Genomic DNA, 25464 nt, shown 5'->3' on the forward strand with positions numbered 1-25464 from the left:
GCCCAAATAGAAGGAGAATCTACCAATCAGAATCAAGACTCCCTGTTAGAAGAAACCCCACACAACGAGGACAGTGAGGCACCATTGACATGCGTCACTACATACAATACAGCATCAAATGTAGTAAGCCGCTGTATTAATAAACACTGGAGAATCCTCACAACCAACAATTGTAACTGGGAAAAACCTCTATTCTCGTACAATAGAGCAAAAAGTCTTAAGGATGCTTTGGTCCACACACGCCCCCGTAAGACACAGGAATCTGTAAGAAGTGTCCTGAATGCTTGGGGTTTACCACCTGTAGTGGGTCACTACCCTTGTGGTAGTTGCACTGTGTGCCCTTTCATCACTAGTTCAAAAACCTTAGAATTGGAACCCAATAAGATCTGGGAACAGAGAAGCCATACGAACTGCAACACCAACAATGTTGTCTACTTAATAACCTGCCCCTGTGGTTTAAAATATGTGGGGATGACAAAAAGGATGGTCACACTCCGCATATGTGAACATAGGAGTAGTATAAGGTGTGGCAAAAGTAACACTAAAATGACCACACATTTTTTAGAACATTAACACTCCCCCAACGATATCCACTGGACAGTGATTGAACATCTGCAATATGGCAATGAGCAGAAATTATTTGAACAGGAACAGAGATGGGTATACCGTCTATCGTCTCACCAGGTGGGACTTAATGACGATATTCCGTGGGGCAGTGTACTGAGATAATGCCCACGTATTCATCCCGTCTTCTTGTCCTAAAGTTATGCACATCTACTTGAGGAGCTTCTTGACTTTTGCTCAACTGGGTTTTTCATCCCTTTTTTACAGGGCGCTTTATTAGGAGGCCCGAGATCCGGTTGCGATCATAATTTAATTTCTATCGCAATTTTGTGTTACTCCCTTTGTTGTATCGTTGTAACCATTCAGCGTTCAAAATGTATTAATTATCGAGGTAAGAACACGATTATTTATGAGTAAGGTTAGCGGTCTAGTCTTCCAATAAACTCCAGCGGAAGTGTATTATTACCGCGTAGAGAGCCACTGCAATAGGGCCATCTCCCATTGACTATGGCGCAACAACGACTGTACACAGATCGGACGATCTAATAATGAAAGGTATAAGACTGAAAATTACAAAAACTAATGCAAAAGCTTGAATATAAATTCTTGGGAAATGTTTTTCTTCTGGTCACGTGAGTGATGACGTGGTCACGTACCAATAACATTGTTTTAAATATGGCAACAGCGCCATTAAGAGTCAGATCCGGACATCAGTGGAACGAATAAACTAGGTTCCAGGCGGCGAGTCGTCCTGTTGAAAGTAAGCGAATGTTTCTGTGTACCACGCGTTAAATTTTAAATTTTATGGCTGGGATAAAAACGTTGCAACATGGGTGGACTGATGTGTGGCAACCCGCTCCGTTTGGTTTGTTTTCACGGATAGAACTGGACGTGAAGAAATTGCTACACTGAGCGTCCATATGGTACGCCAACTTTTAAAACAGAGTGAGTGCTTTAAAATTGACCGATGGTTCTCCATAGGCTTGTTTGCTATTCTGTCTTGTTGGCCTCTGAGAGGGGGTTAAAGGGACTGGAATTTTATGGGCTGGTCATCCGGTGTTTTTAAACGTGAAACTAAACTCCAATGAATTATATGCCTCTAACAAGATAGGCAGTTATCTAGCTTAATTACAGCTTATATATTATTAAAAGACCGAATATAAGTCAGAATACCGTAGCCTGAAAAAAGTTTAGAACAGCAGGTCAACAAGCTGATATAGATATATCTAATATGCATGTGTTTTCAAATTATTTTACAGATTGTATCCAGGCAAATTGCAGGAGCACTGACTGCGGGTAAAACCGTGAGTTAACTGAGGAGAGTACAAAATCTTGGTCTTTTCTCTTCTGTCCTAACGGTGTGGGCACGCCTTAGCGTGCGTGGACCTCAGTAGGACGGTTTTTTCGATTGTTATCTTGGTCCTGAAGAAAGCTGAGTTTAATAAGCAATAAACAGCAGAAACATGTTGACCACTCACACCGGGTCACTGGGGTTCTAATTTAAACCTCCAAGTGATCTCACTGTTTTAATGTGAACAACTGGCTCTTTAATAAAGTTGTTGGGGTCCAGTTGTGATCTTTTAATACACTATTCATTTCTCACGGATCACACATATCACACTTTTGTAATACCTGCTCCGCTGTAATCGCAGGCAACGAAGCACACAGGGGGGATATTCGGTCCCTCCTGTGGCGAACCCCATGATGAAGCATGTCACCACTAGGGTGAGTGAGGGTTCTTTTAGAAAATAGTTTTTTCTCCCTTTTCTTCCAGTTTTTTGATTACACATCTAATTTAGTTCAGTCACTGTGTGTTTCTTCACTTAGGCATCACGTCTTTTAGAAATCCACAATAGTAGGCTCTCTTTTGTTGTTAATAGAAATGGGACAGTGTCAGAAATTCTTCCCAGTAATATTAGTGAGCTATTGATATGTTACGATATTGAAAACATAGGTCACTATCCATGAATATTAAATGTAAACACATGTTTTAATTTGGAAAGTGTTCCTGTGCACTGTCAGGGGCCTGGCTAAAGAGGGCATAAAGAGTTGACATTGTACCATAAATTCAAATCTGTTCGAATCAGGGGCCCCCAAAATACATTTGGCCCTGGGCCCTCAAAATCCTTAAAATGCCCCTGCATTGGAGGTGCACGGGGTGTGCATTTTGGGGGAAGCAAAAGCACTTTAAGACTCCTTTGCTATGCACTTTAAATGGATGAGTATTAGAGCGTGCTTTGAGCGCATCCCACAATCGTTAAGAGACTATGGACTTTAAGACTCACACGGTGCTAATCCTTTCAATTGGTTGCTGGCACAAGGTATGTGTGCTCTTCATTTTAGCAAGGTGGTGGCTTGAGTTAACCGCTAAACTGATGAGGGTAGCATGTACGGGGTGTGTATGTTGGGGGAGGCACATGCACATTAAGAGCATTTGCACTTTAACCCTCAGCATTCAATGCATGATGTTCACATCCCTAGGACATATCAGGAGGGTAGTGCTCTGTGTTGGGGGCAGCGTGACAATTTTAATACTTCTTCAGGCGAAGTATGGCCTTGAGAGTTGTGAGTTGTGAAGTCCCAGGGCACTCCTATAAAGCACAGGTTGGAACTTACTCTCTTTTAACCCCTTACGTGCTCGTGGCGAAACCACTCAGTCATCAACCACGGACGCGCTGTGCTAATGACGGAGTGGTTCCGTCATGACGCGGCCACCCCGCCTACGCGGCATCAATTCCGCGCCTGCGCGTCGGTTTAATTGAGCGGGCGGGGCCTTGACGGAACCACTCCGTCATTAGCACAGCGCGCCCGTGGCTCGTGACGGAGTGGTTTCATCACGAGCACGGCGGTGCCGCGCAGCCCCCTCCCCCCTAGCACCGCGGCGGAATTACCGCCGCAGCCAAGGGGTTAAAGTGCAGGTGCCTTGTGCAAATTTAGAATCTAGTATGAAGAAACCTATGTATTAGTATAAATATAAAAGTATGTCCTTTATCGACCTATATTGCCCCTGTAAACATGTAACCTTGAATAAAGTAATGAACAAAGCTCATCATCTCACCTTTCTTTTTTCCCTCTGAACAGCAGACAGCATGCCCCTGTCCTTGCTGTCTTTTAACGTGCAAGAGCCTTGAGCAAACCTAGAAACTAGCAATTTAACATTAGGGGCGTGATTTTGCGTGCAGAAACTTTTTTTTTTTTAATGCATCCTGTTTTTCTTTAAGGAAAACAGGATGCATTTTTTTTTAAAAAGCTGCTTTATTAAAAAGCAGTCCCAGACATGGTGGTCTACTGAGCCCAGCAGGCCACCATCCCTGGGAGGGCTGGCATTCCCAATGGGCTGGCAAATTGCAAGAGACTCATTAATATTAATCAGCCTCGCAATTTGCGACCCAATTGGGAATCGCAAATAGTAGTGTTGTACATTTCATTTACCGCCTCGCACTTTGCGACTCGCAATGAGTCGTAAATTGCAAGGCGCTAGATGAAAGGGTCGTAAATCTGGCTTTGAATGAACAAACAGCTCAATTGTAAAATTACTAATGCTTTGTAGATTTCAGCTGTCTTCAATGAAATGACTTTACTAATTTATTTACCCATGACAATAAATTATTCCTTCACTTGTTCCATTTCTTTAAAAATCGGCATAAAAATGTTATCCCCTTGAGAGCTAGGGGAATTGAGGTGTTTTTTAACCAAGTGATTACAGCTTGCCTGTAAGAGAAGATTTCAAGTTTAAAAATATTGGTTCAAGTATTTTTTCCTTTCTGCCAGCATTCCCGGGCACCACAAAAAATATGCACTAACGATTCTTGCTTGTATCAACAGTCAAAAATCTTGATTTTGCGACTGGTCTCTCCAAGCGGGGGTAGGATATTTGGTCTCCATGATGCCAAAAAGAACTAACATGAACTGATGCTTTAGAGCCTGTGTAACGTGCACTGGGGGTACTCCTGAGGCCGCAAATTTTTATATGAATTTGTCACAGCCAAGGCGTGATGTCTTCATGCAAGAGCATTTTTATCTGTTGTATAAGGCAAAAATTGTTTTGAAGCATTTATTGCTTGATAAAATGTAGATTTTCCAATACTCACACCCCAGGCTTCTTCCACGCCTAAATCCTTGATGGCCTGGTTTAGATAGAATCCCCAGGAGTCTTTTACATGCTTTGTTTTTCCTCCTCAATTTCCTGCCCGCATAAGTTATTTATGAAGCCTCTCACAGAGGCGCACAGTCTCCAGTACAGGTTGATGGAAGCACTCTTGCAAAGAAATCATTTTTTTTCAAGCCAAACTCGAGGCATACCTGGGCTAGCGTGGATGATTTTGACACGGTTTTATATACTGATTGAGGATGGCTGCTTCGCGTCCCTGCATAATATCCGTGCCATAGGTCAATTCAATTCAAAGTACTTTATTCGGTTTACTTGTGTAAAACCATAAAAGTTCACCATAGGTCACCATTGGCATTAACTGAGCACACATGACTGTGATCAGATGGGTAAATGACAGACAGCTCAATTTCTTCTTTAATAATTTAAAACCGTAAGTTAGCGACTGTGCCGGAATGGCGGCTGAATGATGTTTAAAAGACATTTGTTGTTTTACATTAAATCACAGATATTTATAAGTAACTGCTAACAACTTTTTCCCAGGAGAGTGACTTAAATTTAAAATCAACCAACTGTATCACTTTTGTTTTATTTAAATGTTGCTCTAGCCCTTGCTTGTCCATGTAACGTTTAGGGCATGCATACTACGTTGCAGGCCTAATGAGTTTTTAACTTAGTAGGACAATATCGTCTGCATATTGAAGGCAACCTAATTTCTCTTGACCCAAGCTTGGCATGCGGCAGTATCCTGTGGAAGGGCGCCTGCAAGATCTGCAAGGTATAAATTATACAGACTTGGGGCCAAGATGCACACCTGTTTAAGGCTGTTTTGGTATCAGTTCTGTTTGCCACTCAGCTACCATCTTCAATTTTGACCCGGGCCTGTTCCTGTGTGCAGTTCTATATTTGCCCTCAATAGGCCACTTGGCATTCCCCATTCTTCCAGTTTTGACCATAGATGTCCTTGAGGAACTCGATCAAACGCAGACTTGAGGGCTACAAAACATGCAAATAGCAGAGGGGCATATCAGCAAGAAGCTCGTTAAAATTATTGCCGTTTTACCTGCCGCAAAAACGGGATAATGGGCTTGCTAATGTACGTTATAGAATTCCAATAGAAGCCCAGGTTAGATGTCCTGCAAATCTAACCTGGGCTTCTATTGGAATTCTATAACGCATACTAGCAAGCCCATTAAACTGCTGCTAAAACGGCGATAATTTTAACGAGCTTCTTGTTAATATGCCCCAGAGTTTTTCTATTTTTGGCCGTCTCTACTAAGGGGTCGATTCCGATTCGGGAAAAACCGCTCTGAATAGCCGTTCGGAGCATTTTTACCGTACGAATCGTACCCTGCAACGTCCCCGTACGTACGACGAAGTACGAGTCGTACAAGACACCGTACGACTCTAATCTCCGTACGATTCTCCCTCGGAACCTGCTGTACGTGACATCTGTACGGTTCGCAGCTGGTTTTTACGACCCGGCAAGTACGATACGTGTCGGGTACGCACCGTACGACCCTTTTTCTACGGGAGCTGAAAACAGCCGTAAAAGCAGAGTTCGTGCCGAAACAGGTACGGAACGCCCCCCCCGGGTACGGTGCGTACCCCCCATGATCGCAGGGGTACGCACCGTACCCCTGCGATCATGGGGTGTACGAGCCGTACCCCCATTGTACGATCGGTGTACGAGCCATACCCCATGTACGATCGGTGTACGAGCTGTACCCCATGTACGATCGGTGTACGAGCCGTACCCCATGTACGATTGGTATATGAGCCGTACCCCATGTACGATCGGTGTACGAGCCGTACCTCATGTACGATGGGGGTACGGCTCGTATACCGATCGTACATGGGGTACGGCTCGTACACCGATCGTACAATGGGGGTACGGCTCGTACACCGATCGTACACCGATCGTACAATGGGGGTACGGCTCGTACACCCCATGATCGCAGGGGTACGTGCCGTACCCCTGCAATCATGGGGGGGTACGCGCTGTACGGGGTGTATGTAATCATGCGCTTTTCCGTACGAATTGCACTTACCTGACGTGCACCATACGAATCGCGTCCTGATTCCCCGGTCGTACTCGTCGGGTCGTACGGCGTGTGTACGAGTCGTACGGTTCACATTCTCAGCCTTGCAATACGTACGGATCGCGACGATTCGGACGGATTCACGGAATGCGGATCGTACTACGTGACTCGGACGGACGGGTACGATTCGTACGGAAAGGGCTACGAATACGAATCGTACAGTGGATTTTTTTACCGGATCGGAATCGAGCCCTAAGAGTGCAAATGCTGTTAAATTCGTTAGTGTCCCCATCCTGGCACTAAACTCTGTTTGTATCCGTGGATCAAGCTTTTTTTCATCTACCCATGATTTTACATACGGATCTTTGATTTATCAAGTGTCAAATGGGTGCTTCTTGAGGCATTGCTATTGATACATCCAAACGATAGTTATTTTGAGTAAAACAATTACCATCGATGCTCTTCTCAATTCATTTGTAGACACCTTTTCTTCTTACCTCTTTGCTTTGACCTTTTTGACTCTACAAGCACCAGATAATATTATTAGGCCATTCTGTTGATGCCAATCTCCACTCCAGGCATCCTTGCTGTTCAATACATTATAAGGGGTCTTTTTAAGCAATGGCCGCTAATCCGCTAAGGCGGAGAAGCATCGCCCCCCCTGCTTTTAAGCAGTATGACGAAAGGAAAAATAAAATTTTATTAACGTGTTGTTATTATAATTTTATTGTTTCCAATTGCTTTGCAGGAGAGGCTACTCTTCTCTAAGGGCAGGAGAGGAGTGGTTTGTCCACTAAAAGGGCGCATGAATGCTTAGCCAGTCCTCTGGGGCCGGCCAAACAGTCATGCACATTTTACATGTTCTCCACCCAGGCTGCATTACTGCCTGCACTGCATGGAGAACATGCACAGGCCCCCAGTCTCTGTCCAAGCACCGAACCACGGCGCTCAGACCAATCACAACACTGCATTGCAGCATTTTGATTGGTCAGGGGAGCCTGGGTGCTTACCAATCGCAATTGGTCAGGGGTGTCTGGGTGTGCTTCCTGATTGCTGTTCTGCCCAAGTCTGATGGAGGAGAGACGGAGGTGAGACACGGGACGCTTCGATAAGGTAAGTGTTTTTTTTTGTTTTTTTCTATATTCCCCTTCCAGTACCCCCACCGCACCACCCCCGATCCGTGCCGGCCAGCTGCCATTGGTTTTAAGTAGTAAGTTCTACCACACAGCCCAAAATGGATGACTGCTGTTGTCAAAGTAATACAAGTATGATGTGGTGTGGGTCTTCAATATCGAGTAGGGAATATCCTCATATCTCAACATCGTACACATAATATCGAGGACAAAAGCATTTACAGGGAAGTATCTGTACATTTTCCATATCTGACTCCACATTTACATACCTTGACACAATATATATCTACAAGGTATGTAGCTGTGGCGTTAAGAAGAGTAAATCTTTATTTCTGTGTCTCTGCTTACCTTTTGATATATTTTTCCTTGAAATGTTGGCTGCAGTATTTATTTATAACAATATTCCCTCATTGATATTCCAGACTACTACATTTTGTTGCAAAGTTAAACACATTAGACTCTTACATAAAAGAGCACAATTGGTTGTTCTGCACCCCGTAGTTATGCTCTTAAAGCAATATTATAAAGAGACAGGGAGATGGACCATTATTTTTCCAAAGTCACAGCTACCAATAGCAGGAATACTACTAACTCCAGGGGTGGGGGACAATCAGACCTGCTACAAGTTAGACCATCAAGGTACACTAAGGATCACAAAATTACAGAAAAAAAGCAGTAATATCTCTTTCTCAATATTTCGTACATTTGGCCCAGTCTTTCACCGAGAGTTTTTCTCTGCTTTCAGCAACAGAAAAGCTTCGGTTGAAACTAAACATCTCATATTTCGGATGTGTGGGTGATAATTGAAGTTATCGTCTCCATCAGAATTAAACGACCACCGGGGAGGATTGCATCAGGCATCAACTGTTTATCTATCATGTGCTCCTTTCAACTCAGATCTTGCACTGCAGTCAGGACATGCCAGAGATAGATGACCGCTAATGCATCCATGATGATCCTTTTAGTGCTTCGAAATACTGGTGAGATGAATGGATTGTTGCTCCCTGTTTCCAAGCAATATTTTGATGACCCCTTCTATGGCACAAAAACATCGGGGCATATTATCAAGGGCCATTTCGCCGCTTTTTTGGCTTTAAAAGCCAAAAAACTGGTGAAAATGGCATCGCCCTACCTACAAGGGGATGCTAACATGCATTAGCGCATGTTAGCAGGGCCGGTTCTAGGATTTGCGAGGCCCTGGGTTAAAAGGGAATGTGCGAGGCCCCTCTAATGTAGATAAGTGGCCCCTTGCAAGGAGACCATTCACAGACACTGTGAGAGGCCTATTGTCCAGCATTTTGTCGCCCCCCACAGTTTTAACTTTGAGCCCACAAGCATTTCTCACACCTTCAGTCCGATAGGTGTGAGAATTGCTTGTGGGCTAAAAGTTAAAACTATGGGGGTGCCAAAATGATGGACACTGGGCCTCCCACAGTGCCTGTGAATGGGTCTCCTTTTAATTGAAGGGAGCGTCTCCCTCCCTTATGTATCCAGATACCGTCCCTGAGAGGCCAAGAGAGGGGGGGGCCTCCATTTCAAAGAAAGGTGACACCTTTCTTTGAAATGGATCGCCAGAGAACCGACAGGACACATCACCAGTGCGTGGCCCCATGCTGGTGCGAGGCCCTGGGCAGCTGCCCACGCTGCCCATACCTAGCGCCGGCCCCGCCTTTTAGCACCCGTTTTCCCGACGCCTCGCTTTTCATCTCTAATGAGATGCAAAGTGGGCGTCACTGGGCAGTACTCCTTGTAAATTATCGCTGATGTGCACATCGCGATATTTACAAGGAGGCCCACGCATTTTTGCAGACGTTCGTTTCAAAAACGAACGTCTGCAAAAATGCTGACTTAGGTATACTTACCATTGGAGGTGGATTATGCTGATACGACCACAGGGTCGTATCAGCAAGGTTATCACCGTTTTCCATGGAACATCGCTGAAAAACCAGCGAAGTTCCATGGAAAACACCGCTATCGCTGGAATAATTATCACCATGGCGCTATGCGTTGTTAATACAGAGCTAGCATGGCCATAATTACAAGCGATAGCCGGCGATAACATTTTTCACGCTGAGTGCGGCCAGCGATAATTATGCTCCTCCTTTACTTATTTAATGAGTAAGTAGGTACAACTTGCTGGCGATTTCTTAGTGTTTTTTCTATCAAGGATTCTCATTCAAAGAACACAAAGTGGCCTTTTTTCTAAAGACCTTCAAACTTTTCACATTTGAGCTGTCTAGATTGGAGCAAACTGTGAATCTTTCAGTTCTAGCCAAGTTTCTGCAAAAATACACCGGGTAGCAGCCTGAGGACTCCCTTGATATTCAATAGTTACTGACCTGAATTCAATCTGTTTTAATATCTTGTCATGGCACTGAGATAGCCCTGCATCCTATATTTAACCTTTTCACAGATTAGTGAAGGCAAATGTTGATGACACACAGGTACATAGTAAAATCTCCTCAGGTTTTATACCAGGCTTAGACCTTCCATGTCTTCTCACAGACATTCAGGACTGGATGCCTCTCAAAAATCTGCATTTTAATGTTGCAAATACAGTTCCTATCATATTTGGGTAAAGAAGAATTTGTCACTTCCAACCATCCTTCAAATTGTCCAATCTCAATGGTAAGTGTGAGAAGTTGGCCTGATATGTAATGTTCACTATTCTAGTGAGCACTTTGTATCAGTCCAAACAACCCTTATTGATGATTGGTTGTAAGTCAACCGTAGACCAGCTATCCTAGTAGCATGGACAAGAGCAGTCTTTAGGCTAGACTCTAGAGGGCGTGTTAAGCCAGCTGTTATACCATCACATATACCCCTTGAACACCAAGTGAAAGGACACCACACAAGTTGTTATGAAAATAAAAGGATATTTATTTAGAACACAACAACCCTGGACTCTTTATGAGGACAGGGTGCTAAGCACAATACAAAACTCTTATGAAAATACTCAAAGTCGCACAATTTACACAAATGCCCCAGGGGCACGAAAAACCATATACTCTAAAAGTGGAATGCGAAATTACTAGCAGGTAAGTACTACTCTAATAGACTTTAGGATCGCTAGGACTGGACTACTGAACCTTCAGATTACTAGCAGGAGGCCTAGGGGGATCGGGTGCAGAGTGTGCACTCTCACGCGGGATGCGGGACAAAGTCTATGGATGCTAGATTTCGTAAAGCTAGTGTTATCGGACAAATCCGACTAGGTAGAGCTGAAACGAAAAAGGATCTGGACCCTTGGATAGTGAGGCTATGCTGGAGCACCGAAATGCTGAGGTTACCTAGCCCAGGGGCTGCGGCTGCATAGGTCTGGAAAGACGTCGGGATTCCTCGTTGCAGGCTATGGAGCCTGAAAGAAGAAGTTGCTGGCAGGCGACCAGTGAAGAGATTTGGAGGGATCCAAGCCTGGATCGGTGATGGAGGATACCTGTAAACAGAGGGGACCAAGTTCTGAATCACTAGCCAGTGATTAGATGGGCACCAGGATGGCACCGGATGGAGTCACCTCGACCAGGTGAGTGGGCGACGCTGGGCTCTGCAGTCTCACGGACCAGGAGGCGTTGTCGGCGACCAGGATGGAGGTGCAAGCTGTCCCACGAAGGTATCTGCTGTCGACGTCGCTGGACCCAGGATTGGGGCAACAAGTCTTGGCAAATGCAAGCCCTCGCGGTGGACTTAAAATGGCGTCTGGAGTGGACCAGGAGGGTCCGGGGTGCTCCTCTGTTGGAGGGGAGCAAGGGCCAGTCTGGAGCAACCAGACCAGCGGTGTTGTCGTCGTGGTGCATCGTCAAGAGGGCCACAAGCCAGCAGGCAAGTAGCCGGACAACGTGGTGAGCAGCATCGAGCAGAAGGGCCCCACGCAGATCTGGTGGATGCTGGGGGTCTGGACATCGGTGCTGGAGCTGCTCAGGGTTAGGGCTTCTCGAACCCCAAAGCACTCACTCAAGGATCCCTCGGCTGTCGTGCTGGATAAGCGTCGTGCAGTTCTGAAGATGGCCGGTCCCTCGAGGTCTCGTCACACCCACGGATCTCAGCTGGGCTGATGATGTAGGTAGAGGTCAGAGGTGCCAGGGAAGCCGGGTCTCGTCGTGCTGGTCGGTCGGATTCCTGAGGAAGGACGTGCAGCAAACCGCAGTGTTCTTAGGTGGTGCCCGCAGATGCAGGGTGACTACTCCTTAGTCACAAGGGAGAAATCTTAGGAAGAAGTCTTGAGTTCCTTTCGTAGAAAGTAGTTTCAGGATTCAAAGATGATCTAATTTGGAAGGGGGCCCGCTCCTATCTTTATACTAGGAAAAGGGGCTGGCACGCGACTAGGTCCTGCCCATGGGTGGGACCAGGAAGGGGGGTGGTTACACCCCTCTCCCATGCCGGACTTTCCCCAGCTCTGGGGCTGGTGTGCTCCTGGAACTGGTTCTAGCCGTCCTATGCATAGTGAGCACCGGGGTGCCACTTGCAGTCACCTTCCTCTAAAGCCCTGCCTACCCAGGATACACAAAACCCTGTCTGGGATGGTGCTAGCACTGCCCCTGACAGGAAACCCTTTGTCCAAGCCTCCCTCGCTGGAAGGACTCCCAGCAGCAGGAGGTCAGACTTGTGTCTGTGGTGGCAGCATCCATTTTGTGATGCTGAGTCTTGAGTTAACTTTAACCGGGTTCACAGTTACATACATGTCGTGTCCCTCTAGAAGGGTGGAATGCTAACCCCGTCGCCAGAATTGGTGAGGGGTTAATATTCCAATTCGTATGACACCTTACTCGACATGTTTTGATAAAGCGATACCAGAGTTGGCATATAACCGCAAGGATTATAATGCACTTAAGAGTATACGATATGCGTTATCATGGAACAGCTATTAGGACTTGGTTCCGCAAGCTGCAAACGGGCTCAGCTCATGCCAGAGCACCATCTCACATGATTCCAAGCACTCTGCCTTCAGGTTTGTTAAGGCCTGCCATAGGAGTGACTGATAGATATCTATGTGTCCATTTTAGGGTTAGATATAGGTATACTTTATCTAAAGCAAAGGGTGATTACACCACCTTGCCCCAGCTGTCGTGCAGCCAGTTGTGTCAGATTTAGATGGCCAGCCAGGGGTGGCATAATACATGCTGCAGCCCCTGGTAGGCCCTGGGTACACCTATGCCCTGAGTTACAGGGTCTGATAAGGTGGCCCAGTACCAATTGGTAAATGCACCTAAGGTACATGGAATCCATTTTACAGAGAGAGCATTAGGCCTGGGGCCCTGAATAGCAGGGTCCCAGGTCAACTAAGTCGGAAAACCAGCAAAACACCAGGCAAAAAGTTGGGGGCAACCATAGTCAGGTATCCACCCTCCTACATAACCCCCCCCCCCCAAACGAAGGGAGATAAGGCTATCCTTGACCAGGTAAGCCTATATTGCCTGAGTGGCCATATGAGGTGGTACATACACTGGCATGGTTACCCCTATCTCATGGTCCACTAAGCAATCCCTCACCCTAAGGGTATCTGAGGGTCTCCACCATAGGGAATCTCTACATGTGGTGTGTTTTGGCAAAGTAAGAGGCTGGTGTGGGAATGGAGTACTGAAGTGAGACTCCACTACTGTTGGGCTCAACTTCCCCCAATCACTATTCACCATATGTGCCTTTCTTTCCAGGACTGAGTTGCTGTGAGCTCTCAGGGTCAACCTCTGGCTACCTAAAGCTGGAGGCTGAGTCCCTCTGTTTTGCTTACTGGAGGGACAGGTCAGGTTTGGGGTTTTTAGGCCCCAGGTTTGGCTGTGCCCAACAGTGTCCATCTGTGGGAGGTCCCTAGCTAATTTTAAGGGGGATCCCTCAGGAGTTTGTTTTATTTTCACTGGGCTAGGATTACTAGCTTCAGTGCCCTTAATCTGCTGATTGGGAAGTTCTTTTGGGCAGGGGGCCCTTTGGGGTCCACCACTGGCCTTCCTGACCTCTACAGCCCTGGGCTGACTGAGGCAGGGTAGAGAGGGACAGGTTACCTGCTCCAGACTGGGTCCCACCTTGGAAGGGTCCACTGACATCAGGGGCTCTGACAGGCTAGGCCTGACTACCTCTGGGGCAGTTCCTTCACAAGGGGTCAGATCAGTTCCCTGAGGAGGCTGATCCTCTCCTAAAGTCTGGTGGGAGGGAGATTTCTCTTCCTCCTCAATGCTCTCTGTCTGAGTGGAGTGATCCATAGTTTCATGCTTCACAACACTATTATCTGTCTGAGTTTGAGCTGTGGCCATCACAACTCCACCAACCTTTTCAGGAAGGGACTCAGTTTGGGTATGGGCTGTGACCATCACAGCCTTGCCAACCGGTTCAGGAAAGGCATCTTTCTGGGATAGGGCTGTGACTGGCACAGCCCTCCTGACCTGTTCAGGGAGGACATCTTGGACTGGGGCTGTGGCTATCACTGCCCCACTAACCTTACCATGGAGGTTTACCATTTTAAAATGGGGTTCTTGCTCTACCTCAGCCCAGGCTGAGATCTCTAAATCATTCCCCAGTAGGCAATCTACAGGCAAGTTTGGTGACACTGCCACTCTCTTGCGGCCAGTGACACCTCCCCAGCTGAGATTGACCACTGCTATGGGATGATCTCTCTGTACTCCATCAATGTTGGTTACCTGGTATTTGGCTCCAGGTATAAGTTGCCTTGAGGGGACTAGGCTCTCAGCCACCATGGTGATGCTAGCCCCTGTGTCTCTGTAGGCCTCAACTTTTGTACCATTGATGAGGGGCTCCTGTCTGTATTTGCCCAAAGTGTTGGGACAAGTTGTGAAGTTGGCAAACCCCATGCCAGTCTCACAGACAAGAGTATCTAAGTTTGGGGACCTGGTTAGGCCAGAGTCCCCAGTAACTCCCAAAGTAAATGCACCCAGATTCTTGGGGGCACTCCCACCACCTGGGGGATTACTACTAGTAGTAACAGGAGGCTGGGAAGTTTTACTTGGGGGTATGTTCTCCTTATTGTCATTGGCCCTTGGGCAACTGCTATCAGTTTTGTAATGGCCTACCTGATTGCAGATATGTCAATAGGGTTTCTTTTGGGAATTGGAAGGATTTTGGGACCCACCCTTTTCAGGAGATTTTTGGGGCCCTGGGGTTTGATCAGAAGATTTATTCCCACCCTTCTCTTGAGGCTTGGTTGATTCCTTCTTTTGGTCACCACCCTGGTTCTTAGGCCTGACCCTGGTTCTGACCCATTTATCTGCCCTCTTACCCAATTCTTGTGGAGAGGTCAGATCAGAGTCTACCAGGTGCTGGTGTAATAACTGGTTCTGACAATTATTTAAGACTTGCTCTCTTATAATTAGATTGTACAATCCTTTGAAATCAGTAACCTTACTTCCCAGTAGTCAGCCTTCAAAAGCCTTAGTGGCACAATCAACAAAGCCAGTCCAATCCTGAGACTGAGTTTTCTGGGTGTCTCTGAACATCAACCTGTACTGTTCAGTTGTTAAGCCAAACCCATCAATCAGTGTATTCTTCAGGACTTGGTAATTGTTAGCATCCTCAGCTCTAGTAGTGAGGAGCTTATGTCTACCTTTGCCTTCAATGGAGAGCCACAAGATAGCTGCCCACTGACTCTGGGGGACACACTGGACAGTGCAAGCCCTCTCCAAAGCAGTCATCCATTTGTGGATGTCATCCCCTTGTTTAAAAGGGGGCACTATCTTACTCAGGTGTCTAGTGTCTAAACTCCTGTCCTTTTCTCTAGGTAAAATGCTGCCACCAGTGGGGTCTGTCCCACTCAATTTCTGCTCTCTAGCAAAGGCAAGTCTTTCTTTGGCCAGAGCAAGTTCTTTCCTTTCAATCCTCAGATTGACTTCCCTCATCTTGGCCTCATGCTCTCTCCTCTGAGGGGATGTCATTCCTCTGTGAGAAGAGGTCTGAGAGCCATTGGTTCTAATGGATCTGTTAGAGCCTCTGGATGGAGACCTAACTCGTCCATTACCAATGTTAAGCCTGCCTGAGAGTGGCCCTGGGGGTCCCCCAAATCCATTCTCATGCCTGCTTAAGTTGGTCCTGGTTAGTCTACTGACTTCTACCTGACCTTTGTCTGCCTCATCCCCTGACAACTCCTGACCCTCTTCCTCACCTTCACTCACTGCTGCATTGAGGTTGAGGTCAGGGTCCCCAAGGGTTCCCTCTAAGGGGGGCATGCTCCCATCTGGATGAGAAGGATCTGTGTTAGCAGTCCTCCTGGCATCATAAGTCTCTAAGAGACCAATCAGAAAGGGGATTGTAGGGTTAGAACCCTGTTTTAGCTTCCTGGGTGTACAGATTTGTCTCATCTCCTGGAAGCTAAGAGCAGCATATCTGGAAGTGACCTGTGGAGGGTCAACTGACACAAGGGGGGTCTCTGAGTTCCCTCCTTTGTCTGACATGCTTCTAGTGTGGTGTAAGTGATTCACCTACCTACACTATTTGTTTGCCTACTGATCCCTTGCTAAGAGTTGTAGTCAGGGTGTGCTAGGCCCTGTTGAACTACAACAGCTGGTTCAGTAGAACTCAGAGTATTCTAAGCTAAGTTATATGTACCTGGGTACTTATGTGATCTTTCAAATGATATTCTTAGGATACGTGTGGTAAAACAACAGCAAGCTCAAATCCCAACCGCTGCTCACCAATGTGAGAAGTTGGCCTGATATATAATGTTCACTATTCTAGTGAGCACTTTGTATCAGTCCAAACAACCCTTATTGGTGATTGGTTGTAAGTCAACCGTAGACCAGCTATCCTAGTAGCATGGACAAGAGCAGTCTTTAGGCTAGACTCTAGAGGGTGTGTTAAGCCAGCTGTTATACCATCACATATACCCCTTGAACACCAAGTGAAAGGACACCACACAAGTTGTTATGAAAATAAAAGGATATTTATTTAGAACACAACAACCCTGGACTCTTTATGAGGACAGGGTGCTAAGCACAATACAAAACTCTTATGAAAATACTCAAAGTCGCACAATTTACACAAATGCCCGAGGGGCACGAAAAACCATATACTCTAAAAGTGGAATGCCAAATTACTAGCAGGTAAGTACTACTCTAATAGACTTTAGGATCGCTAGGACTGGACTACTGAACCTTCAGATTACTAGCAGGAGGCCTAGGGGGATCGGGTGCAGAGTGTGCACTCTCACGCGGGATGCGGGACAAAGTCTATGGGTGCTAGATTTCGTAAAGTTAGTGTTATCGGACGAATCCGACTAGGTAGAGATGAAACGAAAACGGATCTGGACCCTTGGATAGTGAGGCTATGCTGGAGCACCAAAATGCTGAGGTTACCTAGCCCAGGGGCTGCGGCTGCATAGGTCTGGAAAGACGTCGGGAATCCTCGTTGCAGTCTATGGAGCCTGAAAGAAGAAGTTGCTGGCAGGCGACCAGTGAAGAGATTTGGAGGGATACAAGCCTGGATCGGTGATGGAGGATACCTGTAAGCAGAGGGGACCAAGTTCTGACTCACTAGCCAGTGATTAGATGGGCACCAGGATGGCACCGGATGGAGTCACCTCGACCAGGTGAGTGGGCGACGCTGGGCTCTGCAGTCTCACGGACCAGGAGGCGTTGTCGGCAACCAGGATGGAGGTGCGAGCTGTCCCACGAAGGTATCTGCTGTCGACTTCACTGGACCCAGGATTGGGGCAACAAGTCTTGGCAAATGCAAGCCCTCGCGGTGGACTTAAAATGGCGTCTGGAGTGGACCAGGAGGGTCCGGGGTGCTCCTCTGTTGGAGGGGAGCAAGGGCCAGTCTCGAGCAACCAGACCAGTGGTGTTGTCGTCGTGGTGCGTCGTCAAGAGGGCCACAAGCCAGCAGGCAAGTAGCCGGACAACGCGGTGAGCAGCAACGAGCAGAAGGGCCCCACGCAGATCTGGTGGATGCTGTGGGGCTGGACTTCGGTGATGGACCTGCTCAGGGTTAGGGCTTCTCGAACCCCAAAGCACTCACTCGAGGATCCCTTGGCGGTCGTGCTGGATAAGCGTCGTGCAGTTCTGAAGATGGCCGGTCCCTCGAGGTCTCGTCACACCCACGGATCTCAGCTGGGCTGATGATGTAGGTAGAGGTCAGAGGTGCCAGGGAAGCCGGGTCTCGTCGTGCTGGTCGGTCGGATTCCTGAGGAAGGACGTGCAGCAAACCGCAGTGTTCTTAGGTGGTGCCTGCAGATGCAGGGTGACTACTCCTTAGTCACAAGGGAGAAATCTTAGGAAGAAGTCTTGAGTTCCTTTCGTAGAAATTAGTTTCAGGATTCAAAGATGATCTAATTTGGAAGGGGGCCCGCTCCTATCTTTATACTAGGAAAAGGGGCTGGCACGCGACTAGGTCCTGCCCATGGGTGGGACCAGGAAGGGGGGTGGTTACACCCCTCTCCCATGCCGGACTTTCCCCAGCTCAGGGGCTGGTGTGCCCCTGGAACTGGTTCTAGCCGTCCTATGCATAGTGAGCACCGGGGTGCCACTTGCAGTCACTTTCCTCTAAAGCCCTGCCTACCCAGGATACACAAAACCCTGTCTGGGATGGTGCTAGCACCGCCCCTGACAGGAAACCCTTTGTCCAAGCCTCCCGCGCTGGAAGGACTCCCAGCAGCAGGAGGTCAAACTTGTGTCTGTGGTGGCAGCATCCATTTTGTGATGCTGAGGCTTGAGTTAACTTTAACCGGGGTTCACAGTTACATACATGTTGTATCCCTTTAGAAGGGTGGAATGCTAACCCCGTCGCCAGAATTGGCGAGGGGTTAGTATTCCAATTCGTATGACACCTTACTCGACATGTTTTGATAAAGCAATACCAGAGTTGGCATATAACCGCGAGGATTATAATGCACTTAAGAGTATATGGTATGCGTTATCATGGAACAGCTATTAGGACTTGGTTCCGCAAGCTGCAAATGGGCTCAGCTCATGCCAGATCACCATCTCACATGATTCCAAGCACTCTGCCTTCAGGATTGTTAAGGCCTGCCATAGGAGTGACTGATAGGAATCTATGTGTCCATTTTAGGGTTAGATATAGGTATACTATATCTAAAGCAAAGGGTGATTACACCACCTTGCCCCAGCTGTCGTGCAGCCAGTTGTGTCAGATTTAGATGGCCAGCCAGGGGTGGCATAATACATGCTGCAGCCCCTGGTAGGCCCTGGGTACACCTATGCCCTGAGTTACAGGGTCTGATAAGGTGGCCCAGTACCAATTGGTAAATGCACCTAAGGTACATGGAATCCATTTTACAGAGAGAGCAGTAGGCCTGGGGCCCTGAATAGCAGGGTCCCAGGTCAACTAAGTTGGAAAACCAGCAAAACACCAGGCAAAAAGTTGGGGGCAACCATAGTCAGGTATCCACCCTCCTACAGTAAGCTTAAGGAAAAAGTAAAAAATCTCATTGTAATCTTTGTTTCTAATGCCTCTAAGGAACAAGAAATTAGTGCAGAGGTAAGTAGATGTCACCTACAGCTAAAACAAATAAGTCCCATTCTTCCATAGCTATCTAAAAACATAGAGCTATATTAGTACTTGTGAGAGCCTATATCAATTCCTGGTTGGACCACTGTGTTGCTCTGTATGCAAAAAATGTCTTAGGCTCTTTTGCTGCTACTGCAGCCAGACCAAAATGCCAACATAGCCGTAATAACTGATCTCAGACAAAGAGAGATCAGGAGTCCTCAGCCCAGAGGTAACTGCAATGGATGCCAGCATTGGACCTTAGTCACTTTAAAAAAAGCTTCCATTCAAATACCTAACTGCCAAGTCCTATAATATCCTACCTCCAGATCAAAACAAGATCAATGCATAACCCTAATCTTCAGAGCAATGACAAGAATGTATCACTGGGTGTTCAATTTTACCATGCCTTGTGTTGTGGACGCAATGTTTCAGCCACACCTTCACTTGAACATTACGCCTTTTTACACAATGGCTATATTCAGGGCTGTTAGAAATGGGGGTCTCTAGTTGGCAGAGGTATATACCTTTGTCTAAATAGGCACCCTTGCTTTTAGTCAGGGTAAGGGGGATACACACTGTAGATAACCCCTGCTCATCCCCTGGCTAGCTTTACATGAGCTGACAGACTAATGTGTAAAGTATTTGTACTCAAAATACACATTAATAACACCACAAAGGGACACCTCTCTAGTTTAGAAAAAATAAAGTATCTTTCTCTAAACTCAACAAGAACAAAACGGCAAAAATCCAACGTACATGTAATAAGAATATGACTTTAGAAGGGTTTCAAGCAACTGGGTCCAAAGAAAACTATGGATGCGTGATTTCTCACAAAGAACCTGTAGATGCGTCACAATTCACAAGGCCGACCAGCTGCAGAGATGGGAAGCGCCGAGAAACAAAGAGATGTTTTAGTTCCTGAGATCATGGGGAGTCGATTCAATGGTTCTGCTGCACGCAATTGAAGTGAGGCGTTAAATGTAGTCTGTAGGGGAAAGTGATGCGTCAACTCCAAGACTATTCTCGTATGCGGGTGATGCGTCAGGAAAACTTGCTGCACAGGTACAATGTGTGGAAATCTGGGATGCGTCGGCGATTGATGCAGCGGCATAGAGCAGTGCTGCATCGGTTTCTTCAGCCGCAATCCCTCAAATGCGTCATTCTTGCAGCAGTGAAAGGTGCTGTGTCGGTTCGGCAGTGGCACATCGATGCATGGACATTCTTCTCGCACAGTGGTGCTGCGTCAGAAAAACAGCCACAAGAAAAGCGATGCGTCGATTTCTTCAGTTTTTCTTCTCTTCCAGCTCCCAATCAGCAGGAACAACCACCAGAGGCCCAGAACTGGAACAAGCACCTCCTGGCAGGTCAGAACTCTCAGCAGCAGAGTACAGGGGAGCTGGGCTGAAGCCTTTGTGTCCCTGAGACTGCAGAACAGGAGGCCAGCACACACAGGCCCTTGGAGATCTTCTTCAAGCAGGTTCAAAGCAAAGTTCCAGTCATGGTCCTCTCTTTGACAGAAACATCGACTGCAGGCCAACCCCACACAGCACACAGCAAAGGGGCAGTACTCCTTCTCACAGCTCTTCAGCTCTTCTCCTAGGCAAAGCTTCCTCTTGAATCCAGAAGTGATCTAAAGTTCTGGGGTTTTAGGTGTAATACTTATATCCCAAATGTCTTTGTTCTCTTTGTGCATTGTCTCTGAGGCCAGTGCAAACCGGTTCTGTCCTCATTGGTGCAGTTTGACCACAGGGGTTGTAGACAGCATTGTGCAAGGGGGACAGGCCCTATTCAGGTGAAGGAAATCTCCTCCCACTACTCTAAATGTAGCCAGGGCCCGTTCAGCTCAGATCTGAGTCATCCCAGAAGGGACAGGTACATCTCAACCCCTCCGCCTCCCAAGGCTCTTACAGTGAATGCACATCCCTAGCCCCTGTCACTCCAAAACCAGACAGTCAATCCATAAACAGGCAGAGGCACACAGAATGGTTAAACAAGAAAATGCCTACTTTACTAAAAGATGTGTTATTAAATTCTGAGTTCAGAGAGACTAAACTTTATTTGTCTATTGTGCACTAATGTGAAGGTATACTTGTAAGATTTTACAAAGTATTTCCCATTCTATCCTATGGTACAGATAGCTTTTCAATAGTGAAAAATGAAATTGACAGTGTTCCACTATCAGGCCATGTCACACACCAGTACATGTCCTATCTTTCACATACACTGCACCCTGCCCATGTGGGGGGGGGGGGGTACCTTGGACCTACCATAGGGGTGTCTTACATATAAGAAAAAGGAAGGTTAGGCTCTGGCAAGATGGTGCACTTGCCAGGTCGACATGGCAGTTTAGAAACACACACAGACACTGCAGTGGCAGATCTGAGATACCATTTCAGGGCTACCCATGTGGGTGGCACAATCAGTGCTGCAGGCCCATTAGTAGCAATTGATTTACAGGCCCTGGAACACTTCAGTGCACTTTACTAGGGACTCACTAGTAAATCACATATGCCAATCAGGGACAACCAATTGTGATCACAATTTACAGGGGGAGCACTTGCACTTTGAAACTGATCAGCTGTGTCAAAGTGACTGAAGCATCTAAGCCAGCAAAAACGAAATCCAGCACAGCATCAAAAATACAAAATACATTATGTAGAGGCAAAAAGTCAGGGAAAACCACGCAACAGATGTCTAACCCAGGCGAAGCTGAAAAATAGCCCATTTTACTCAGCTGCTTTATGTGGGGTCAACAATAAGAGACCCAGACAAGTGGTGTGTGCAAAATAAGTGCTGTCTGTCAATCCCTACTTACAGTGATATTTTGATGTTCCCTTCTGTGGTGTTCATTGTATGGACAATTGGGCATCCCATACTGGGGCTGTCCAAGATTGTGGTTTTGTCTTTAACTTTCCTAGCGAAGACACACACAGCACAACAGTTAGACCTGTCCTATCAGTCCAGGATTGATACAATCACCCTTACAGCATTCATTAGAGGCACAGACAAATCTTCCGTTCTTGATAGAAGATGGAAGAAGGGGCAGAACTCCAAACGTTCCAATTATGTTAGATTAAAATTGGTTTAATTCCCGTAGGTAAGCTTCTTTAGGGTCTTATTTGTCATAATCCTTACCATGGACAAGTGCTTTGGGTGGCTGGAATAGGTTTTTGCCCATGAGTGCCTTTTGAGACACATAAAAATCATTACGGTATCACAATTATTGCCTTGACGCGAACAATGAGTCATAAGTGTGAAACAGAAGCACTACTTTCTTTACTAAATGCCACTGGGAAAACAATGCAGTTCTGAATCCTCTCTCGCACTTAAAGACCTATGGCCTAGTAGGTTTCATTGGTCATTGTTAATTATACTCAAAGTCATGCATAAAAATGATTTCCCAGCAACGGCCCGTGGAGGGAGTTTCATTTTGCGATGCAGAACGCGCTAGCAAATTTGTTTTATTTATTAAATTGTTTACTTACCTTCAATTATCCATACTCCGGTTTTTAGCAGCCCCCATCCTGCCCCTCCCCCGCCCTGCCTCTCCGCCCCACGGAAACTCCCTCCACGGGCTGTGGCTGCGTTTTCCATACATCTCTGTATGAAAATAAAGGGTATTGGAGGATGGAATTAAAAACAGGTTTTTGACAAAAATGTTACTAAAAGAAAAATGAATATTTGGCAAGATTCCCCAGTTTAGTCTGGCTTTGCATTCCTTTCTACGACAGTTTTAAGACCCCAAAAAAGACCAGAATAATGGAAAGGGGTGATTTGGGGGCAGCTGAGTGTATCAGTGTAATGAGTGATTATGCCTAGGTATCAGGTTTATCTACCCACAGAATATACAAACAAAGCTATTAAACTTGGGAGTGTTTTGGTTTGTAGATGCATTATCACACTGACAACTTGAAATGATTGTTATCGCTTCCATGGAAACGTATAACGCCATGTATTAATCTGTTCGAGAAACAGAAGCTCAAGGACAATTACAAGGCAAACCAGCACTTCAAGACTGAGTGCAGAAACTTGGCTTCAGGCCAGAAATAAACCACAGGATATATGTGGTGACTACCAAACGATGCAATAGGCAGTAGTGAAGCCCTAAAACAAACAGAGAATTTACTTCAGCTCCAATGATGTCTGCAGTGATCATTGACATGAAAGCCCACACAGTAATAGAAGTGCACATCTTGTACGTATATGTTGTATCTAGGTGGTATTTACATGGCATGAACCTAGCTCAAAGGCAACATAGTGCTGTACAGTAGCAAAGACAAAGATACAGCCAACAAGAGATTGAAAGGGCTGCTGGGCTCATAGTGCAGAAGTGGACTGTTTCAGTATCATGTTTAGGGCCTGATTATGGGTGCCACAGTACTGCATTGTTATTTATTGCGTGTATAAGAACAACAGGTGTAAACCCATAAACCACGTTGGGATGGGTGTGGAGTAGAAAGAAAAACAATTCCCAACAGGTATCAGTTAAAGGCAGTTAAGATAATGTATGCATTCGACATTACATGAACAAGAAACAAGGAGGCTCATATGGTTTTAAAAGCTTGTTATTCACCAATTTCGAAGAAGGGTGTTTCACATGGAAATACAGTTGGAACAGCACTGTACAGAAGAAATCATGTGACAACCCGAGGGCACTTGGTGAAAGGTGATATATACAATTGGTGCAAGGTGAAGATGCAAGTGCTGAACGTGTACAGCGTGAACGGTGCAACGTGACAATGAAATTATACAGTGAAGGCTCCGCAGGATTAAGTATTAGTCACTTAAAACATGGAATGAACAATTTTACAGGAGCCAAAAACATTAAATGTGCCATGGAATTGCGCTGCGATGTCGACAGCGTTTCGATCCCCTTGAGTTGGGATCGTCATCAGGACAGGGTTGTCGAGTTACGAGCAGTGTTGTGCATGCAAGACCATTTGCGTGGAATCGGGATACCCTGGCGAAGGCAGCAGTAGTGGCGTCTGCACTGGAGTGGCGTCGCTGAGGGCACAATATGCGTGGCAGCACCTGAATAAATCTAGGCGGCCGGCGGCCATGAGGGCTCAGGCAATTCGGGCGGCTGGCGGTGAATGCAAGCAGAGAATTTGCTTCAGCTTTAATGATGTCTGCACTGAGCATTGCCATGAAAGCCCACACAGTAATAGAGGTACAGGTCCTGTACGTATATGTTGTATGTAGGTGGTATTTACATGGCATGAACCTAGCTCAAGGGCAACATAGTGCTGTACAGTAGCAAAGACAAAGATACAGCCAACAAGAGATTGAAAGGGCTGCTGGGCTCATAGTGCAGAAGTGGACTGTTTCAGTATCATGTTTAGGGCCTGATTATGGGTGCCACAGTACTGCATTGGTATTTATTGCAGCCCTTTAAATAACAATACCTTGGGCATTGTTAAATATTGGCTGCAGTATATTATTCTGATGATGAGTTGTACCTTTGAAAAGGGGGCGTAACATGTAGATTTTGTCGCTTACCACACCAAAATATGCAAGTACCAATACTTTTCAGCCCTTTTTCCTTCAGAAAATATCAGCTGGTTTGACCTGCCAATATTATCTTAGAAATATTTCAGGCTGCAGTGTTTGCCGTCAAATTCCTAATTGCGACATGTGCGAAAACTGGAGTTGGCACATACATTGCAATTTACACAGCACTCCCATAAGCCTCCTCTCTTTGCATACCGCTGCCTAAAATTAGCGACCTCGCTTCCACCCACTCTGTACGTCCACTGATGCTGTTTCCCTCTTCTTGGCAGTTTTCACTTTCTTGCATTTCTCAAATCTGTCTATATTCCTGTTGGCAGCTCACTTATTCTGCTTTTCCTTTCCACTTGTCTCCATCGCATACTCTCTCTATTTCTCTATCTTTAGCTGATTTCTGTTTCCTGCTTTTTCTGTCCATTTTTTCTCTATTTCTTTCTCTCACTCCTCCCTTTGTCTCTGTCTCCTTCCTCTTACTAAGCAAATGAAAGGTCACTTTATGACTGGATAATCGTACTTCTGAAGGTGGAGGGAAGGGATATTAAATATGGGCAGTGGAATTAGGATGACATTTTTCAGAGTTCACCAGATTGAATTCAAGCAACCTTCAACATGAAGGTTGTCCTTTCATACAGACAGGAAAGTAGCAAAAGCCAATTGTGCTTTAAAT

At 46.3% G+C, this 25464-nt stretch overlaps 1 protein-coding gene across 1 annotated transcript in view; it reads left to right on the forward strand.

Annotated features, from left to right (window-relative positions):
* GPR87 (G protein-coupled receptor 87) overlaps positions 1 to 25464 on the forward strand; it is an 85397-nt gene that overhangs the window by 50877 nt on the left and 9056 nt on the right. The window lies entirely within an intron of this gene.

The sequence above is a fragment of the Lissotriton vulgaris genome, chromosome 11 (assembly GCF_964263255.1).
Source record: "Lissotriton vulgaris chromosome 11, aLisVul1.2, whole genome shotgun sequence".
Taxonomy (NCBI): domain Eukaryota; kingdom Metazoa; phylum Chordata; class Amphibia; order Caudata; family Salamandridae; genus Lissotriton; species Lissotriton vulgaris.